The following is a 16,868-nucleotide window of genomic DNA, read 5'->3' as shown; positions in this document are numbered from 1 at the left end:
AACTCTTTGAAACACCCCCAAATCCATTGTTAATATAGCAGACAAATGACAGCCATGGAACAGGACATGTTTATTGTGATATGATGTTAGTTCAACCAGGAGATAAAGAGGAGCCTACCAACCTAAACATGACTTTATTTCCTTTTTAACGTGAAGTAAAACCAGAAATGTGGTTTATATTAGATAACCTAACATGCCCATTGCCCAACCAACCTATCGTCAAGGAAGCATTTATGTTTAAAGTATGAACGTTTTCAGGCAAATGACAGATTTCATGGGATAATTGATAAAGAAACATGTGTGACTTAAGTTCCAAGTTGCATATGGTGTAGGTGCATTCCTGCCAAGCATTCCTACAGTGTATTACATGGGAATATTCCTATTTTAGGGAAGGAAAATTGTTGTGTTCCTATTTTTGTCAGATATTTTAAGTCATTGATTTAAGAATGTTCCTATTTCTGAAAATTTATTTAGTACCGGTAATTTGTTCTTATTTATTGGCTGACGGTCAGAAAGTATGTGGATGAATAGGTTTGCGGATAATGATGTAGATGAAGTAGTCCTGAAAAAGGCTGTCGTGTAACATTTCATTGAAAGTTCTGAAAAGAACTGTTTTGGCTTTGATATTTTAAATGGTGAGCTCTAGTTCTTCATCAGGAGTAAAGTGTGGTATAATCTTTCATATTCGGAGAAGACACATTCCATGTGAAATATCATGTGCACTCAGGCACTTAAGAATGACTATGTGCAAAAAAACAAAGATCCTATCAATTTGCTTTCAGACTTTTTTTTACACATTTTTGTTTTAAAAGAAAGAAGAAAACTTCATCATCACACTTTATTATAAGCTCCTGTTATTAAATTCCTTAGAGCTGATAGACAATATCTCAATTTAATAACTATTTTGACTATTGTTATTTCCATTAGATTGTAAGGAGTGAATTTTGATAAGATACTTGCCCTTTAGGTCAAGAGGTGTATCATAGGAAGCTTATTAAATTTTCAGAATATGTAAAGCATCTGAAATTAAAAATAGACCTATAGCTTTCCCAACAACATTTGTTGATATCTTAGGCTGAATAATCTAGAAATTTGTACATTCCAAGTGAAATAAAAAAAAAATCTACATTTATGCATAAATTACTTGACTTGTTGCACTGAAATTGATTTTCCAATTTATAGATAGAATTGATATTATATAAAGAGGTATAATTATGACAAAAATATATGAATAGATTCACGGTGTATATAAGATATTTTCAATGGACCTACAGGTATATAATGTAGATTTCCAGATTGTCATATAAATTTCATAAACATGGTACATGGTATTTTTTATTTATCTTTCCATTATATTATTGTGTCGAACTGCATTAAGACTTTGGAGCTAGTAATTAGTATCAGTCATATGCAAATTTTCCTGTTCATTTACATAAATGACTGGTCATATAATTGATTTCAGCTGATTGATTAGGATCCTATCACCTTTTTATAACCTCACGTATATAATAATGATTTGACTCAGTGTGTGAGTGTTTGTGTGTGTGTACACGTGTGTCATGACTTGTAATAAGTCACTCTTAATCAAGAGTAACATAGAAGAAGTCTCGATTTTCTGTATTTGAAGAAGTCTGCTGAACACTTATGAAATTGTCTATTGTCACTACAGTCATTCATCTACTTATGCAAAGCAATTCTGATTATTAATGATGCCTGTTTGCGCCTTTGTGAATTATTATTGATTGTATTAAATGGATAGATTAATGTTATTTTGCTTGTCACTGCATACATGTTTGTATGATCATAGCATTGGTTCCAATTATTAAATCACTGTGCAAGGTAAAAAATGTTGGTAGTAGTTTGTTGTGCCAATAGTCAAGCCAACCAGCTCTTGGGTAATTCTAACCATTTAGAGCCTGTTTTGTAATAACTTTCTCACTATGACATCTATATAACAGAGCTCAGCAGCCAAACTAGAGTTTATACAAGGCCCTGTGTCTGATATGACGTGTGTTTCAGAAACTGAGCACCTAGTAAGAAAAGACCAATTGCTCTAAACCGGGTGAACGAGACATCCACTGGCCCTTTAGGAACCTAACTTTGATATCTTATGTGAACTATTGTTCCTGGTTTGAATCCGCTACCTGAAAGGTAGTGACCAATCAGCGAATGTATCGTTCGTATTCATGAACCATGTATGACCCTGTAACACAGAAGCAAACGTACAGGTCTCATTACGTCATCAGGCATCGAAAGTGCAGATTGGTGCATCAGCATACTCAGAAATAAGTCATGTAGCAAGCAGTAAAAGCCAGGTTCCAAAAGGCCTCGTTACTGAAGTTGCTCGATCTCGCATTCACCTGGTTTTGCCAGCTCTCTTCTCCAACCGCTAGTTTAATTTGACAAAGATTATAGCAAAGTCACTAGGACTTGTCAAAAGACTGAAGCCAATCACAATTAAGGTTTCCATTGTAGTTACCAAAATAACAAAAGTTGCCATAGTTGTAACATGTTATGAAATGCTACACAGGACTATTAGATTCTCTGTTATTATTAAAATTCAACCAACTTTGGCAACAAAGATTACTTTACAGTTAGTTGGGTTGACTATTCACACAAAGTTGGGTAAATTATTACACATATTCATTAGTATGGTATCAGCAGCTGATTTAATTACAAGTCAACACATTAATGATGCGATTTAGTATTGGGAGAGTCGGCTCTTTGAATATTGAAATACTTGTCACTTGGAATGAAAATGCAGTCAAGCCAACATAAGTCAACCTCTTAGTCAAATCATTGCCTGTCATAGCAATTTTTCAGACCAGATTTGTGCAAATGTTGTGATTTTTACCTCTTCTATATCAAGTTTTGTGTAAGTTGAATATATTTATTTGTTCCCAATAGATGACATAGGCATAGTCACATGTTATCCATTTGTTGTACAGGTAATCTGTCTTAGTCAAATTCTATGGGACCACAGGAATATCTTCTATTTAGGAAATATTAGTAGTACATGCTTGTATCAAATAGTGTAAAAGTTGCTTTGACTTCATAGGCAAATGTTTTATCTATGGAAGAATGACTGATGCATGTTAACCTGTTAATGAATTATTCTGATGTTACAATAGAAATTTCATATGCAGGTGACATGTTCTTCAACAAAATTTGATCAGAGGTGGCTGAAATATCAAGTACCTAATCATCAAGCTTAGGCTTTGGTAATATTCAATACTAGTTTTCATGGAAGAGATAATCAGTATTGATTAGAAAGGATATGTAGAAATGAATTTGTTGTTTTTTAGTCTATTCATATTTCCCTGAAAAAAAAAAGATATTTTGGACACCTATCACTGCAAAATATTGATAAAAGTGATATGTACCTGATTGAGCTGGAAAATGCACTCCATAAAAGTTTGGCTGTGTTCCATGCTATTAGAATATCAACCATCATTGAATATTGAAACAAATTGTTGAAATAACGTGTTACAGAGAAAGGAGACTAAGTTTGGGCAGGGTGCTTTTCCCCTGGTTTGTTTCTTATGGTAGGTTGGTACATACTTCAGTTACCAGCCGTAATAAATGGAAATATGCTGTTTGACTTGTTTAATGTTTTGTCAATCCGATGTGTATTAAAAAGAGCATATAAAGGAAGAATAATAAAACACGTCTTTCTCATCCAATACTTGTATTAAACTGTTTTTTTTAATCATCAATTCGTCCGGGGGAGGGCGTTTCACAAAGAGTTAAGTATGACAACAAATAAATCATGCTTAATACATAGAAAATGTTTTAAAATACCTAGATTCTGTTTAGATTTAATGTACATGCTTTCTATTCAAAATGACAAAACTAATTTGTTTCACAAGAATCGAGTCTCTCTTTTTTATTATTGAAAATATCTATGAAAAGTGCCAAACACTGCTTTCTATTAAAGTTATAGTATATTTTTATATAGTGTTGGTTTAAATATTTTTACTTGTCAGGGTTCTATTATGAAAAGATTATCAAGTAGAAAGTTCTGATAATCATCATCAAAATATTTATCATCATTTAAGTTTCACCAACATAGACTGAAGCGTGGCCCACGACATCCCCCTTCTAATTAAATTAACGATTTTCTCTAAATACCCCAAAATTTCCCTCTCTCATATCCTCTCTATGTCTCTCCTTGTCATGTTTATATTTGTCACTTTTCATTCTCCTCTTATTCTCTCAGTATATGTATCTGGGCCCCTTTTCGTCTTTGATATTTAATATATCCTATGTTTTTTACGAAATAATATGACATGTAGATGTAATTCAATGTTATCTTTTTAGATGTCGCTAGACCAGGCAACATCTTATTGCACTGTTTGTCCTGTTTTCCCTTTCCTTTCGAGGCCTTTATCAATTTCAAGCTCTAAGCTTAAGATGGAGGTCTCCCACATTTCAAAATGTATTATGTCAATATGTGTGTGTGTGTGTATATATATAAATATATATATATATATATATATATATATATATATATATATATATATATATATATATATATACATACATATTCTGCTATTTGTTTTAATTAAACAAAATAAATTTATCAGGTATAAATATATTTCAATTGGATTGTTAGAATGTATGTATGCATATGTTACTCTTTATGTCATTTGCTTATTATGTTATGCTGAGAAAAAAATGATAACACTTGTATACATACTTTTGTTATTGGAATGTGGAAATAAATAAATTCAAATCTTTACGGTAATTCATCATCTCAGGCAACGGGAAATAAATTCTCGGTAGAAACTACAGATTATACCAAAATCAACAAGCGGCTTCTTGAGATTCAATTTTATGTTTCTACCATTTCCCGCACATTTTTGTGCTTGTTTTCTCATTATTCGGAAGGGAAGGAAAAATACGCACCTGCAAAATTATGTATCATGTTATGCCTGGAAATAACCCAATCATGACTATGTGGGCGCACTAAGGAAGTGATTTACACCCAGGATATTGTTCATGTTTATTTATATTTACAAATTTACAGCAATAATTGTAACTTGGTTACAGCTTGCCTACTGACTGACCCAATTATTTATCGCCAATCAGCGAATTTGCAATGATCAAATGAACAAGCTAGTAACACAAAATTTGAGGGTTTTCAATTATAAAATAAAAAATAAGGAAAAAAACCATATACACACCGGGAAAAGCGCACGGGAAGTACTTTATGTCGAAGATTTACACCATGTATTATCAGTATGTATGTATTATTATAATTTTATTGTAATTGTTAACATTATGGTAATCGGAGCCAAATGGAAACTGTACTGAACTGCAATTAACCTATTTACACAGTAAAATATAATGTCATAAGCCAATATGCTTTCGGATAGTTTTCAAATATGTTAACTAAAAACAAACAAACAAGCATTCGGTTCACTGTAAAACATGAAGTGCTAATTTAGCACTTACAGTGCTTGTATATGACTGCACTACAAGTGCTGATTATTACATATAAAGCGAAACAAATCTCGCCTTTTTTCGCTTTACATGTAATAATTACATGTAAAGCGAAACAAATCTCGCCTTTGTTTCGCTTTACATGTAATTAGTACATGTAAAGCGAAACAAATCTCGCCTTTGTTTCGCTTTACATGTACTAATTACATGTAAAGCGAAACAAAGGCGAGATTTGTTTCGCTTTACATGTAATTATTACATGTAAAGCGAAAAAAGGCGAGATTTGTTTCGCTTTACATGTAATAATCAGCACTTGTAGTGCAGTCATATACAAATTCAGAAACTCAAATTCAAAAGTCAGAAACAAATCTCGCCTTGTCTTCGCCATGTCTTGCCTCAATCCGTTTTGCTAATGTTATACAATACTCTTATTTTACCGTATCTCAGTTACTGTAATATTGTTTGGGCAAATACTCATCCAACCAAACTCAAATGTTTATACCTCCTGCAAAAGAGGGTTGTCAGAATAATTACACTTTCTCATTATCAAGCCCATTCTAGCCCACTATTTAAACAACTCAATATATTAGATGTATACCAGTTAAATGACTATATGTGTGCAATTCTCATATTTAAACATGTAAACACTCAACTTCCTAAATACATATCGGATATGTTTGTAAAGAACAGTTTAATTCATACTTATAATACTAGAAACAGGAATCAATACCACAGATGGAATGTGAATACAGAATTTACTTTTTATTCATGTAGGCATCATGCTCCTACAATCTGGAATTCACTCCCTACATTTATAACCTCTATTTCATTTTATAACAGATTTAAGCACAATGTAAAGCTATATTTGATCAAACGTGACTCTCGTTGAAGTTTAAATGATTTTTGTCTTCTTTCCTTTCAATCCCCCCCCCTCTGCTTTTCATTCTCTCCTACCCTTTTCATGTATGTTTGTTCTGGGTTAGTCTTGGTGCAAGACGCAATTCATTTTTATTTACTGAATATTTACTGAATTTGTTCTCCGCTTTTATTAATTGATCAAATCTTATGCAAGTAAGGGAGCTGTCTTGACAAGACCTTTACGGTCTTTTACAGCTATACCTAATTTCAATACTTTTCTATTCAATATGCATGTACATACCATTCATATACTTTATTTTATCTTGAATTGCATTTTTTATCCAATGTGTTGTTATAAAATGTTTTTAATATTGGAATTGAATAAAGTTGAACTTGAAGTTGAACTATCATTTTGAATATTAATGAGAAAGGGATGAGGAAAATGAAAGGTCCTATTCAGTGATCGACTCGGTCTGGCTTGCATGTTCTTTAACAATTCATATATTCTTGCCACCGCCGAAAGAAAGTTCCAGGAATGGTCATATATACTTGTAACTCTTCGTATGTAAACTTTATTGTAGATAAATTTGATTTGGTTTGATACTGCCAACCCAATGTAGACTTACTGTAGATAGCATTAACGCCTTTTGTGGAGTTTTGAAGAAGTACGTTTTAAATAAATCACTTTTCCGTTCTTGTGTATAATATTTTTTTACTGTCAGTGTTTTTTAAATAAAAAATGTGGTAATTGAAATATAATTTCAAAAAAATCAACAATATACTATCATCTGGTCTACTCACAATGAGTTGACATCCTATTATCTGACATGTCTATAGCGATTTGGTTAATATTTATAATCAAACAGTTTCCGAAATCCGTGTTTTTATAAAGGTGTTTTTCCCCTGATTAACCGATAGTCATATCCTTTGATTACAGACTAGACCACCGGTGTTTACAAAGTGCTTCATCAAAGCTTTTCAATAGTTCAACACCATTTTAGTATTATCATAAAATAATCTGTTATTTCAACACAAGTTGGTGTATTTGGTGTATAATTTAACACCTGAGTGTATGGTTCTCTATGAACACCGATATCGTCCCGATTTCTCGAGCTCTAAAAAAGTTGTTTAAGTGTTATTGGATTTCAAATCAATTTCATTTTCCTCTCTGCGTTTATGTAATATAATTATATTCCGTAACATAACGAAAAGGAATATGGTAATTTCACTTCGATCTGCATCATGTTTACCGAAAATACAATTATTTACTGCCAAATTATCATGCCATACATCATATGCAGGATTATGATCTCATTTAAAATGGCAATAGTGATAACAATAATAGTAATCATAATGTCTGCAAAAAACAGACTAGTGTTTGTCATATACGTAATGTCCTCATACTTATACAAAATATCCTTCCAAATTTATTTCATTGTATGCAAAGCAATCATATATCTTAAATTCACTGTTTCATTCAGCATCCCATGTTAAAGCAGATACGAACCGATAGCGCCATCTCGAGTCCTCAACTACTCATACCTGGCCAGTTTCCTGACCCATAATGCCAGTATAGTCTAGTAATATAGACCCACTTGAATGATAACATACTTATTAACTACTCAATACATTTATACCGCAATAATAATGTTACCAAGTAGCAAAACAATTACTTTTCCTCTCAAAACATTTTAGTTTCTCTATACAAATGCAATTATAGGTCAATTTATTCTCTGTATTATTAGTAGATATCTGAAAACGTATATTTTAAGACTATGTATTTATAACACACAGCCAATGATAGACCACACACAGTTCACTCCCTTTTTAATGGACGATAAAACGAGTATTGAACCTATACTGTAAAAACGCGGTTTAAAGGCTTAATTAAGCCCGTCACTCTAACAACTATTATTCAAAGTTTTAAACAAGTTGTTTTAAAAAAGGTTTAAACAATAAAAAATAAACGTTTGAACAATTGTTTAAAAGTTTATATAACTTGTTGTTTATAGAGATGTAAAAGGTTATTTCTCGGGCTGAAACCTAGAGCACTTATCCTTTTTTTACAGGAAATTGAAGGAAATTCAAGGTTATTCCCTTACAGCGTACGTTTGAGCTCATAGATTATCATTCAACTATCGATTGTTGATTTGCTATTCGATGAACGAGCAATTTGTTTACGTTTACAGTAGTAATTATTATTGCGATTTTTACCTCTGAATCAATCGTGATTTGTTTAATCATTTTGGCTACGATTATCTTTTTTGATCATCTTTAATAATTGAGATTATCTGAGAATTGCCTCCACTTTGGAAAATAGATAATCATTCTGAGTACCGTAATAATATTGTTTAATATAGGATTATCATGGCCGATCGCTATTGTTTTGACGGCACTTTTATTTAAAAATTGCTCGGTATATGTTCCTTTATTATTATAAATGATGTTTTAATACTTTGTACATTGGCTTGAATGATAATTTCATTAACATTTCAATGTATATAAATGGAAAAAAATAAATGGAAAAAATGTTAAGCAATGTATGTGGCTTCAATCGTACTGTAATTATTCATAATCATGTACCCGCGTCCGCCCCCAGTCTGTTATGGTTTAGAAAATTACTTTTTTTTTTAATAACAGCCCACATGTAAAGGTGAAACATTTGGAGCTGGTTAGACAGACTGAGCAGGATATTCATGACATGCGCACTATCATGTCACGTCCGGACTTTTAACAACAAGCTATCCCGCCATTTCCTTAATCCCTGCTCGCTGATTGGCCAGTGAGTTTGAGTCACTTTTCGGTAAGTTCTGGTGCTCTATCGCGAGTGCTGTCTGTACCCCGGTCTGTCATATACTCCGGGCTGTGCATTCAACATAATTTCTCTATACTCTCTAGGAATTTAACAGGTGTTTTTCGTGTTTATTTATTCAATTTCCGACACCGCACTACATGTATTTATTCTTCTACGGAATCTATATAAACAGCTTCAGTCAAACTTCGAAATATTGCTTTGATAATTGATGGTGTTTTTGGAAAGTCGTAATATTTCTTCGCTAATCGCTTACAGTGATCATTAATTGTCGCCATGTTCTTTCGGACTTGGAACTCAGTTGTGTTAATACTCATAGGTCTTGTGTGTCTGCTAGATGCCACAGAAGATGGAGGTTATATAGAGAAAAGGGGAGCAGGCACTCAAAGAAACTTAGCTCTAAGAACTGGATCAACTGGTCCAACTACTCCAGCTAACCCAACATGTAAAGTATACTCGCTAACCTTGCTTGCACAAGATTCATATTATTACGCGTGCTGTGAGGGGACAACTATTACTGGAGAACCGGTTAGTATACAATCATGAACTTTTCATTTCATAGAGACAGGGAGAAAGAAAGAAAGAAAGAAAGAAAGAAAGAAAGAAAGAAAGAAAGAAAGAAAGAAAGAAAGAAAGAAAGAAAGAAAGAAAGAAAGAGAGAGGGGGAGAGAAAGAAAGAAAGAAAGAAAGAAGGACTGAGAGAGAAAGAGTAAGGGAGAGTGGTAGGAGAGATGTGCAGGGAAGAGCAGAGGAGACAGATCAAAGAGGCAATGAGAAACAGATAAAGACAGAGGTATAGGAGATAGGATATATAAATAAATACAAATCTGGCGCCCGTTTCATAAAGAGTTACAATTATGGTAACTTTCTCATCATTGCAAATTACTACCATGGTAACGGAACTCGGCAGCCAATCACAATCAAGGTCCCATGGTAGTTACCATAATGGTAAAGTTACGATAGTTGTGTTTATGAAACAGCTGATAAATACCAGCCATGCACCCACCTACCCCCCCCCCCCCAAAAAAAAAAGAGGCCAGGTTCACTTAATTGTCGTATCTCTATCAGGCCTTTAATACAAATCTCAAATAAAATAAATGATAAAACTGATGTGAATCAATATCTAGTAATAAAAAAAAAGGATATTATTATAGGTAATGTTTTGTTTTTTACCAACTGCCACCAAGTAAAGTTCAAAATCAGTGCACAGTACCCTATCAAAGACTTTAAGCAATTGATTAGATGCGATGGGAATATTTGATATGACTATGATATATTTTTCAACAATATTTATTTTTTTTTCTTGTAGGAAGTAATAAATTGGGATTGTGATCCACTGCGTAAAACATACGCGACATTGAACGAGAGTAAACCCTTCTACTGCGGGGGAATCACCGGGGAAGCGAACGCAAGAAAAAGGTAAGTAACCATGTAACCATGGACCTACTACTAAACTCGTGTTGTACATAAGGTATCGACGGGGTAAGCTCGGCGCATATTGCAACCCCCCCCCCATATGATAAGGTGGTGTGGATTGGGTAGTCTTATCCGAGTAGGCACGTCTGTGAAAGTATTTTTACTAAGGGCCCAGGCAAGGTAACCTGACGATGATTTCATTTATATTATCATTTTCCTCAACGAAAAAAAACAAAAAAAAAAACAAATAGGTGTTATATTATAGACAGAGTCCAGCACACTCCACTCTTGACCATCCCATCTTCTTGTTCTTTCTTCTACTTTTTCCTTTTCCTCCTCTAATCTTTATATTTAGTGATCAGTTGAAAATCGCAGGGAAGGCATAGGGATGCGACGCCCCTGCGGTGACACCCCATTAAGTCATCATTATTGTAATTTGATTGCTTCCCTGATTCAAACTCTCTAAGGAAATTAGAGTTCTATTTCAAATGAGTTTACTTTAAATGATGAAGTAAAATAAATGTCTAATTAAAAAAAAAAAATTCATACTGATTTCTCCCTCTCAATATGCATTCCAAATGATCGGATTAGATTATTTGGTTACATATTTCATTTATTTCACGTTTTAATGGTATCCACTTTTTAGATTGCCATTTATCCACTCTAGTTGTTTTGTTCTTGATTGTATATAATGTTACCTTACTAATTTTTTCATGTTGAATGATGTTTGTTTAACTGCAGAGCGCCTTTGTAAAGGTCTGGAGTTTCCATCTATAGTATTATTAAAGGAGTCTCCATCTATCTCCCCCTCAAGAGTCATTGTTTAATTAATAATACCCGGTAGTTACACGATAAAACAAGGATAGCTCCTACTTCCGTACTATACATGCTATAAGTGATTGGATAACACTTCCGAACTAAAACAATATTATCACTGAAGTTTTCGGACAGACTTTTAAAAACAATGTACAATAATTTAGGCGAGAATTAAATGTATTTGAGTTATTCATCAATTACTCATTCATTCATTATTTTATTAACAGAGTATTTAAAGTCTCTTATTATGTACTTATTACTAGAATCTGTATATCGCGACGCATTGTGGTTACCAGCTTCGGTAATTCTGCAATTTCTACAAACAAAATCCTGTAGGAATATCGGGTAATGGTTATGAGAAATTCGCTTGAACTTTGTTTTGAATTAAAAAAAACCCCACTGAAACAGCAGTTTGGGGGAGTTCGACATTCACATGAGCGATGATCACTGGAATTGACTATGCGCATGTTGTTGGTTTGTGTTTAGAGAAAAGATTTTATTAGATATATATAATTTGACATAAATATGGGGATCATCATCTGATTCAGTTCGGCAGCGGGCCTATGTCATAAAGGTTTACAACCCTGCCTTAACGTATAGTCAAACGAGGGCTTTGGCAAACTGTATATTTCAGAGTCTTTAATGAGAGCATACTTGCTGTTCTGAAAGTGAGTTGGAAATCAGGGGTTATTAACCATTTCCCGTCTCAACAGATTCGACAAACAACTATTGCACCGAATGTCAACGCATGCTGTTTTAAGCTTCAGTCAACCCAACATAACTGACTCCAGACCGATCAAAGCTATTACGTTAATCTTGAATGGCAAACCATCGGTCGGTTTGGAGTCGAATTCGTCGGTGTGACTGCAGCTCTATACCGGACTGGTTATGATAGAATGTTGGCAAGGCCCTGGGTTCGAACGATTTTTCAATAGGGGGTGCTGATTTTAAAGAAAAAAATTGACAAGAAAAACAAAAAGGACACAAGGGTTCTCACTCCATGAAGGTGATTTAGCTCAGGAAAAATTTGACAAGCCCCCCCCCCAAAAAAAAAAATTCAACACAGAATAAAGGTGATTTTGTTTTTTGTTTTTTACCTTACCTACTTGAATTCCAGGGGTGCTGCATATGGTAATTAACACCCCCTGCAACCCCGCTTCCCAGGGCCATGCACGTTGGAATTGATTTTGTTCTAGTTAATTTGAATAATGAACATAAAAATCCAAGGAAAAATGTTTATTTTGATTTAACCAAATTGATCTGAGGAAGAAACGAAGAGTCTCCATTTTGCTGTTGAGAAGACGTTGTCCAGCACGGCTGTCATACATTTTAGGCTCGAATATAACATGGAAGCATAGTACGCAATAGATAGACAATATTGTACAGATATAAGGAAAGAAACAGCATATGAAAAGGAAATAGGGAGACAGCAATTGTTATCTTATCGAACAAGCCCCCCCCAAAAAAAAAGATATGAGGGGGAAATGATAAATTTCCAAACGTACTTTTCTGTCATTGTGGTCAGGATCTTAGAACCACAACGCATTTTTGCGCAAAAGATCATCCTTGGTAGAATTGATTCTTAGTTTTCCTTAAAGAATGAATGGTCAAAATAAGTTTTGGTGAATTCTGTGAAAGTGATGTGTGCGACCAAAACATATCATAATTTACCCAAATTGTGGTTGATTTTGGTCAGTATTTTAGGTCGCACACAGATTCACAAATGCATTGGCTTTTTTGACCAATTCCTCTGAAGGCATTGTTAAAAATCGCCATGTATCGGCAGCTCAGACCAAAAATAATGTTAAAGAGTGTCCAATATGATGGTCATTTAATTTGACCAACTTATTGGTTTGAAATATACTGTTTTTGTTGATATTTCTTTAAGTCATACACATTTCCCGAACTCATTGTACATTTTGACGAATGCGTTCTTAGCGTTTGATATCATCCGAAATATGCAATGTATACAACCATCATTAAATTTTTTCACTGATTAACAGCTGTCTTTAAAAGGATTGATCAAAAGAACCAATATGCTGATGAAAAAAGTAGTCCAAGTCTACCAAGGCTTGAAATTTGAACCAATAATTTTTCCAATCTTTGCCAGAGATTTGAGGAGAAAAAAATTCACCAACACATTCGTTATTTTGACCTCCTGTAAATGTTGTCGTGGGTAAATAAGCAGGTATAACATAATTTGATATAAAATTGGTCCATACTCCCAACAAATGTTTATCAATTAGTTTTGGTGATACAGTGGTCGCATGGTTTTTAAAGTGTGTGTGTGGGGGGGGGGGGCTGAGCAAAATATGGGGCCTGACCAGGCAAAATATCACAATCAGATGGTCATTTAAACCTTTTTAACACGGTTTTAGAAAAAAAGTGGAGGGGGAGGCTGAAGCCCACCGAACTCCCTCTCTTCCACGGCCCCTTTGATAAGTCTGCATGGGAAGTATCCCGCTGTTTCATTGGACGTCCCCTTTAAAAACGAGGTTAGATATGACTCAGCTTTGATGCTTTAAGTCGAAGCTTTCACCGCGCTGCAACTAATGATTATAGAGAATAAAAACATGTTTGTCAAACACTGATTTCCAGAAGTTGACAAGTACATAGCCAATGTCTGTATTATTAGTAGTCGCGACAATAATAGTCGTTTGTTACTAGTAGGTCTTACTATATAACATAATGATGGTTTACATAATTCCGTCATTATCATTATTGTCATTGCAGCTTATTGTAACAAGCGTTACAACATCACGGTACTGTTACCATGGTTACTATTCATATTGTGTTTTTTTTTCTTTAATCAATTTACTATGAAGATGATGATTGTCACTGTTATGATAATAATCCTGATTAATGTTATTATTATTATTTATATTTTTGTTACTATTATTATAATTATTATCATCATTATTGTAATTGTTATCATCATTATTATTATTATCATTATTACTATTATTATTATTTTCATTATAATTATGTTATTAATAATTATACCATTATCATTAAGTGGAGTGAAGACAAAATGAATAAAGAATATACTTACGGAGTACGTACGTCATTACTCCTATATCCGATCATGCCCATACACTGAACAGTGGCAGATTTTACTCTTTCGAGAGAGATGAACAGGAAAAGTATGATTAAAGTGATTATGTGTGAAGCACGGAGTGAAAAATTATCAGAACGATTCGACTAACATGAATCAAATCATACGAATTTGAATTCGAGTTTTAATTAAAACTTCTCATTATATTCAAGAAAAGACAAACGCGTACTCAAATAGTAATATGACTTGTATACAAGTGCATACGAGGTAATGATCATTTTAATATTTAGAAATCATTGAATAGATTTGGAATAGACTAATAAAAATAGTAAGAAACCTCAATCGTGAGCGCAAATTTAGCAATGGCGGCATCGAAAAATACAAACTGCATTGCAAAACAAAACAAAAAACTTATGAAATAATCATTGATGTATTCCCATATCGTCAGATTCACCCACAATTATTATAATGTGGTGGTTATCATCTGATAGAATCATAGAATTATTCATTTTTTTTCAGGAAAAAAACCAAACACATATTAAATAGGAATATTATATTCCGAAAATTCAGTACATTGTCATTATAGGCAAACCAAATCTTATAAGAAAGCCAAAATTGAGAACTGCGTTTAAATTAACAATACAGAATATGATTATACTGTCACTGCAATCGACCAGTGGCGTAAGAAAGATTGCGTCATAATTATTGTCTGATATGTGATAACCGTACCAATTTCAATATCATCTCTTATAATAATTCATTTGAAATCTAGAGGAAGAGGAAGTTTACTTTAAACCTGTCTCCGTAAGATTAACGTTACGGATATTGGCACACATTCAAAAAGGATAACGCATGATATGTAACATCCAGTCATCATTTTTAATTTTGCCGAAATATCGATTTTCCAGTCGCTAATATTGCTTGACAATAACGTTGATAAAAATGTTGGATTCTTTGAGTTTCCTAATAACCCCCCAAAAAATGTTTTGATATAAAACCTATAAAATCATAACTCTGTACTATATCTGGCAATATAATCACTGGTTGTGAAAATATACGGTTTGTTTAGAAAGAGCGACAAAATATGCTCCTAAACTCCACCAAATATGCATCGCAACCAATATGAAATTTATCTTAACATTTATACATCATGTTATGGCTCTTTTATTAATAAACATAATAATGCTAATATACCTTGCCTTTAAATTTCTATGTAAATGTTTGCCACAAATAATGATTTTATATCGAAAATACATCTGACATGAGAGTAATGCAACTTCCTTTCGGCTACAAGAATAATCATAATTTGTGAAGACATATTTAATTAGATTACTTCTTATTAATATAAACGTGTTGATAGCGCATCCCGAATGTGTTTTGTACACCGAACTCTCGAATTCATACGAGGACGCGCCAAGTTGTGAACAAACATTTTGGCATGCATGGACACAATTATTTAAGAATTCAAATAGAACATGCTCATAATATTTTGCTATGTCATCTAATTGGTAAATCTGTGTTATTTAAGATTGCATAAAATGTAACAAACTGACAACAGTGAAATTACAGATGCATTGTTTCATATAGTAGATGACTATTCACATTGATATCAAAACAAAATGACAACAACAAGACAAAACAACAAAACAAAATGATATATCTTGTAAAACAGTTGCCATGACAAATTTGCTCAGACAGTGACTACATGTGAAAACACCTAGCCCCCTCTGTGACAATATTTCACAAACTTGCAAATGTCTTTGCAACAAAGTAGATTCATTCTTAAGCTACCAATAGAAAATAATTAAAACCTATAATATACAGAATGTATCAGAAAACGTTGAATATTAAACTACACTCTTTTACCTGATAATTTTATTTTGCCTTATGACGAATGAACAGCGAATGGAAAAAGGTTTTACAAGCGAGCATTTAATAAGAAAAATATAAAAAAGGATTATTCACGATTAATGCAGCGGAAGTTTTATTTGATTTGGGAGGAATGAATCTTCAATATCATCATGATCCATGTTTATCGGTTAATTGGTAATTTTTTTTATTCTTACTTTGATCAATTCTTGATAAAGTTATACACTAGATATCTTCATGTGAATGAACTTACAGCATAGACATTTTTGTTTGCTTTCGCAGACAAATATTGACTCAAAGATAAAAACATCCATTTATATAAGGTCGTGTGCTTCACTCTTTAACAGGCCTGTTATTTTGTTATTTTGATTGAGAATTGGAAAACATATGAATAAATATTATCAAAACATTGCAACGTTTGCAGATAATTTTATTAGTAAAATTGGGGGATTAAGCCATAACATATAGTTATACCTTAACCCTTACCGGTTGCTAACCTACCTCATTCATTGCCTGATATAGAATTCGCTTGTCTGTACCCATGGCAACAATAAATGTCAAACCTCCCCCTTGGTATGAGCAAGCAAGCGAGCAGGA

This window comes from Lytechinus pictus, chromosome 11 (genome assembly GCF_037042905.1).
Source record: "Lytechinus pictus isolate F3 Inbred chromosome 11, Lp3.0, whole genome shotgun sequence".
Lineage (NCBI taxonomy): Eukaryota > Metazoa > Echinodermata > Echinoidea > Temnopleuroida > Toxopneustidae > Lytechinus > Lytechinus pictus.
The sequence above is the reverse complement of the archived record's forward strand: the minus strand, read 5'-3'. Positions refer to the sequence as shown.